The sequence below is a fragment of the Bubalus kerabau genome, chromosome 9, assembly GCF_029407905.1.
Source record: "Bubalus kerabau isolate K-KA32 ecotype Philippines breed swamp buffalo chromosome 9, PCC_UOA_SB_1v2, whole genome shotgun sequence".
NCBI lineage: Eukaryota > Metazoa > Chordata > Mammalia > Artiodactyla > Bovidae > Bubalus > Bubalus kerabau.
The window spans coordinates 7827939-7834669 of NC_073632.1; the positions used below are offsets into that span (position 1 = coordinate 7827939).

General features: G+C 40.1%; 1 non-coding gene across 1 annotated transcript; it reads left to right on the top strand.

The window, feature by feature from the left end:
* The first annotated feature begins 3380 nt into the window (after window positions 1–3380).
* On the top strand, window positions 3381–3487 carry LOC129620299 (U6 spliceosomal RNA). The gene has a single exon (XR_008698486.1). It is a non-coding gene; the product is annotated as a U6 spliceosomal RNA (small nuclear RNA).
* Window positions 3488–6731: the final 3244 nt, after the last annotated feature.

Consider the following 6731-nt stretch of genomic DNA (forward strand, 5'->3'; position numbering starts at 1 on the left):
TCTCCTGCCTGCATCTCCTGCATTGGTAGATGGATTTTTTACCACATGAGCCACCTGGGAAGCTTGAGGAAATATACAAAGGGTACAAATCTGACAGTCTTGAGTTTGGTCCAAAGCATCTGATGATCTGGTTGAAATAACTGGAAATTTCTTTTATGTCAACATTGGGTGTTGTAAGCAGATAGGGGAGGGGGTCCCTGGAGAAAGAGAATCAGGCATGACCTCTTTGACATAAGAGAACCCATTTTGGTCCAAGACATTTTGTGATCTAAGCCTGGCCACAATGCTTGCCCTTAAACAGGTCTCAGTAATTAATGATCTTAAGGGAAGAAAGGACTGCAGGAATGAAGGGCAAGGAGACAAGAAACAATGGGTCTAGGACTTCCCTGGTGTTCCAGTGGCCAAGACTCCAAGCTCCCAATGCAAAGGGGCCGGGGTTCCATCCCTGGTCAGGGAACTAGATCTCGCATGCCACAACTAAGAGTTTGCATGCCCCAACTAAATATCCTGCATACTGTATAATGTGGCCATTAAAAAAAAAAATTGGTCCACATTAAAATATATATACCTTAATTTTTTTTTTTTTTTAATAGAGGTGAGCAAGAAATAATCAACACAGCAACAGGCCTGTTTTTGTTCTTCATTTGTCTTTAGCTCTGGGGTAAAACTGTTGGTTATGGAGGAAACACTAAGCAGAAAATTCTAGCCAGGGTTTTGAAATTTAAGTCCAAGATTATATGATGGCACCATTCACCCTCCCAAGTAGGTGACATAAAGTCAGGATGTGCTGCCAAATGTGCACAGGACATAGAATTCCTATGGTTGTTTGTTAGTAGGGACTATGAATTTACATTTCAAGGTATCCATGTCTGAAAAAATTGGCTTCTAATGTAGTTTGTTGTAAAAAGCCAAACTATTTAATACAAAGGGTTATATACATGCACATACATATAGACTACATATGCACACATATATATTTTTAAAGATTTTTTTGATGTGGGCCATTTTTAAAGTTGTTTATTAAATTTGTTACAATATTGCTTCTGTTTTTTGTTTTGGTTTTTGAGCAGTGAGGCATGTGGGATCTTGGTACCCCCATCAGGGATTGAACCTGCAGCCCCTGCATTTGAAGGCACAGTCTTAACCACGGCACCACCAGGGAAGTCCCTTTTGTTTAACTCTTAAGTAAAAGCAAGAAGCCATTTGGCCCCAGTCTAAATATTCAGGGAAAGAAGCAAGTAGAATTACTCCTGTTGGAAATGCCATGTTAATCTATTATGCATAGCATAATCAAACAAGAGGCCACAAGACAGAACAAGCAGACTGCTCTTTCAGAGGTAAAAGAGAAATGCAAAGATACTAAGTCGTGGTTCTACCTGAGAATTAATTTTGCCCGCAGGATTCTTAGCAATTAGGTATTTTCATCTTGGAGGTATCAGAGGCAGAGGAGGGTGCACAGCACCAAATCCATGACACAGAGTTCAACACACAGTATTCTACCTGGGGGCGTGGAATCAAAAACCCAGCACTGAGAATGAGTCATGCACAGACACAAGATTTATGGAGGACATGCAGGGAAAGAAAATATATGGGTTACATGTCATACCGCTCTGGATGCAACCATTCTTCATACAGCAGAAACTATGACATAAAAGACAAAGGAGAAAGACAGAGAAAAGTGGGGAGGGGCTTTCCCTGGTGGTCCAGTGGTTAAGAATCTGCCTTCCAATGCAGAGGACAAGGGTTTGATCCCTGGTCGGGGACTAAGATCCCACAAGCCAAAGGGCAATTAAGTTTGCAAGTCACAACTACTGAGCCCGGGAGCCACATCTAGAGAGAAGCCCACGCTCCACAATGAAAGACCCCACATGCCACATTTAAGAGCCACCATAGCCAAAAAAAAAAAAAAAAATGGAGAAGGCAATGGCACCCCACTCCAGTACTCCTGCCTGGAAAATCCCATGGATGGAGGAGCCTGGTGGGCTGCAGTCCACGGGGTCGCTAAGAGTCGGACACAACTGGGTGACTTCACTTTCACTTTTCACTTTCATGCATTGGAGAAGGAAATGGCAACCCACTCCAGTGTTCTTGCCTGGAGAATCCCAGGGACAGGGGAGCCTGGTGGGCTGCCATCTATGGGGTAGCACAGAGTTGGACACGACTGAAGTGACTTAGCAGCAGCAGCATAGCCAAAAAATTTGAATCAGTTCTAATGAGGTGGATGAAACAGGAGCCTATTATACAAAGTGAAGTAAGCCAGAAAGAAAAACACCAATACAGTATACTAATGCATATATATGGAATTTAGAAAGATGGCAATGATAACCCTGTATGCGAGACAGCAAAAGAGACACAGATGTATAGAACAGTCTTTTGGACTTTGTGGGGGAGGGAGAGGGTGGGATGATTTGGGAGAATGGCATTGAAACATGTATAATATCATATGTGAAATGAATCGCCAGTCCAGGTTTGATGCAGGATACAGGATGCTTGGGGCTGGTGCCCTGGGATGGCCCAGAGGGAAGGTTTGGGGAGGGAGGTGGGAGGGGGGTTTAGGATGGGGAACACGTGTACACCCGTAGCGTAATCATGTTGATGTATGGCAAAACCAACACAACATTGTAAAGTAATTAGCCTCCAATTAAAATAAATAAATTAATTTAAAAAAATACATTTTTAAAATCAAACAATATTGATCAGTAAAATATAAATTAAGCATTTACTATGTTCAAAGCAATATCTTATGTGTTCAAATACACATACAAAGTAATATCTCTGTAGTCCTAGATTCTAGGAAATTTATATCTAGTTGTGGAGATGAATTTATTCTCCTATGGAATTTCAATGAACCATCAATAAAACTGCAAAATTAAAAAAATATATTTAAAAAAAGAAAAGTGGGGAAAGTAAAGGTAAAATCGAGAAAGAGAAGGTTGGAACCTCCTCCTGGCCACCTGGCTGACCCCTCGTCAGAAACTGAGCAGCCACTCAGCATTAGCACTCTCTCAGCATCCCTACTGTCTCTGTGGTTATTTAATGTGATTCTGATGGATGTCACCAGTTCATGAACGCTTCCTGGAGCTGGGCACTGTTGTTGCTAACTCCATTTTCCAGATGAGAAAACAGTGCTTCCGAGATTGTTAACAACTTGTCCCAAATCACTGAGCTGCTAAAATTGTGGAATCAGGCATTGAACCTAGGCTGTTTCAGGCCCAAGCGTGTGCTCTTAGTGAGCAAAGTGAAAAATAAGATGGTGTTTAATGGAGGAGAAAGTGAACATGTATTGAGTACTTAATATATACCTGGCATGTAATCCTTACAACAGTCCTGCAAGGGAGGTATCATTATTCCCATTTTATAGATGAAGAAATTGAGGCTCAGTGCTCATTTTGGCAGCACATATACTTAAATTAGAATGATACAAAGAAGATTAGCAAAGCCCCTGCTCAAGGATGACATGCAAACTGGTGAAGCATTTCATATTTTTATGGCAGAAACCATCACAACATTGTAAAGCGATTTTCCTCCAATTAAAAAATAAAGTTCTGACCCACCTCCCAGAATATTGGAAATAAAAGCAAAAATAAACAAATGGGACCTAATTAACCTTAAAAGCTTCTGCACATCAAAGGAAACTATTAGCAAGGTGAAAAGACAGCCTTCAGAATGGGAGAAGCTAATAGCAAATGAAGCAACTGACAAAGAACTAATCTCAAAAATATACAAGCAACTCCTACAGCTCAATTCCAGAAAAATAAATGACCCAATCAAAAAATGGGCCAAAGAACTAAATAGACATTTCTCCAAAGAAGACATACAGATGGCTAACAAACACATGAAAAGATGCTCAACATCACTCATTATCAGAGGAATGCAAATCAAAACCACTATGAGGTACCATTTCACACCAGTCAGAATGGCTGCGATCCAAAAGTCTACAAGTAATAAATGCTGGAGAGGGTGTGGAGAAAAGGGAACCCTCTTACACTGTTGGTGGGAATGCAAACTAGTACAGCCACTATGGAGAACAGTGTGGAGATTCCTTAAAAAACTGGAAATAGACCTGCCTTATGATCCAGCAATCCCACTGCTGGGCATACACACTGAGGAAATCAGAAGGGAAAGAGACACGTGTACCCCAATGTTCATCGCAGCACTGTTTATAATAGCCAGGACATGGAAGCAACCTAGATGTCCATCAGCAGATGAATGGATGAGAAAGCTGTGGTACATATACACAATGGAGTATTATTCAGCCATTAAAAAGAATACATTTGAATCAGTTCTAATGAGGTGGATGAAACTGGAGCCTATTATACAGAGTGAAGTAAGCCAGAAAGAAAAACACCAATACAGTATACTAACGCATATATATGGAATTTAGAAAGATGGTAACAATAACCCTGTGTACGAGACAGCAAAAGAGACACTGATGTATAGAACAGTCTTATGGACTCTGTGAGAGAGGGAGAGGGTGGGAAGATTTGGGAGAATGGCATTGAAACATGTAAAATATCATGTATGAAATGAGTTGCCAGTCCAGGTTCGATGCACGATACTGGATGCTTGGGGCTGTTGCACTGGGACGACCCAGAGGGATGGAATGGGGAGAGAGGAGGGAGGAGGGTTCAGGATGGGGAACACATGTATACCTGTGGCTGATTCATTTTGATATTTCGTAAAACTAATACAGTTATGTAAAGTTTAAAAATAAAATAAAATTAAAAAAAAATAAAAAAATAAAAATAAAGTTAAAAAAGTATGAACAAAACAGGGAACTTTTTTTAAAAATTGAGGCTCAGAGAGGTTAAGTAAATCTAAAGTTTATCTAAAGTTTATCTAAAGGTTATCTAAAGTTGCACTGCTTAGTAAAACAAGCCCCAGTCTGGAGCACTTCACTTCCTCTCAGTGTCTATGCTGAGAGTTCTGTACTTTCTCTCTGAAATAAATCCTGTTTGCTTGCTACCATGAAAAAAAAAAAAAAAAAAAAAAAAGCCAGGTCTCTCAGACTGCAAAGCCCATATTCCATTAAAAATATAGATATATTGTTGTTTTGCTCCTAAATTTTATTTATTTATTTGGCTGCTTCAGGTCTTCACTGTGGCATGTGGAATCTAGTTTCCTGACCAGGGATCAAACCCAGGCCCCCTACATTGGAACTACAGTGTCTTAGCCATTAGACCACCAGGGAAGACCCCCCGTATTCTTTCTTCCAAATGGAATTCTCAGGAATTTCATGGACTGAACTAAGTAATTAAAAATCTCTACTTTAGATATTTTTAATTCTGCACATCCAAACCAAACACCTAGTGTATTTGTCAGAATTTGAAAGAAGTCTATTAAAGACTGCTTACAAAAAAAACACTGTATAAACTACGTTTTATAAATTCTTCTGTTTTAATTAATTAGATTTTCTAAAGTTCAAAGGGAAAAAATGGAGACAGAAACCAGATTTTAATGATTTAGAATTAGGATTCATGAATACACTGGATTCTATTTTGGTATTTGGGGAAAGCAGAGAGTAAATGTGGTGGGAAACTATGAGGGTCCAGAGATTCAGACTTTAGCCTGGAAGAGACATTAAAGAGGTATTTCAGGGACTTCCCTGGTGGGCCAGTGGCTAAGACTCTGTGCTCCCAATGCAGTGGGTATGGGTTCAATCCCTGGTCAGGGAACTAGATCCCACATGCCACAAGGAAGATTGAAGATCTTATGTGCTGCAACTAAGACCCAGTACAGGGAAATAAATACTTAATAAATAAGATAAATATTTAAAAGAAACCTCAATTATTAAAAAAAATGCAATTCTAACTTATTTTAGAAATAGCTTGAGTGTCTGCTAGTCAACAGTAGAGCTAAGGCCAGAACCTGGGGTTTCCCAATTCTTAAACCATTGTTTTTTCTTAGACATGAATCATGAATCACTTTAGAGAATACTCCTTTATCCTCCTCTCTTAATCCAGATAGGGGGAAAAAAAAGTGAGAAAGCTTAAAGACTATTAAAAACAATCAGGACATTAAGAATCAAGTTATCCTGGAAGGAGGTCAATATGGTAACCACAGAGGCTGGAGGTAAGGGGAGGAGCACCAGGCAAGGTAAGGTCTTATCTAAAGCAATTAGAGTAAGCAGACAATTAGAAGCTTTTGTTACTTGTATTTAGCTGAACACTGTGAACAGAAAGCTTTTTGAAATCCTTGGCTAAATCAAAACCTGGAAAGTGAAGACTTCTAACCTTCAAGAAAAAAAGCTGAGCATGATACAAAAAGGTATTTGTTTTTATACTTAACTTGGTAGGAAAAAGGAAAGAAAAAACAAGATGTCAGTTCAGCTGGGTCCCAATTCCAGCCCCGGGAAGCCCAAAGCCCACCCCTCTTGGTTTTATTTTCAAGAATATTTTTTTCAAGGATAGCATTTTTTGCCTCCCTTGGCCAAGTTCAGTGTGTAGGATCTTAGTTCCCTTACCAAGGATCAAACCTTCACCCCCTGGAAGCGTGAAGTCTTAACCACTGGACTGCCAGGGAAGTCCCGCCCTCCCAACCTTGGTTCTTGTAAATAGTCCTGAATGGCTTTCTTGGTTTTTAAACTACTGAGATCTTGCTTCCATGTGTAAATTGAGTACAATTTCCTAAAGAGATGGAAGGCAGGCTTTACATCCCAGTGAGTCTGGGTGAACTTCGGGAGTTGGTGATGGACAGGGAGGCCTGGCGTGCTGCGATTCATGGGGTCGCAA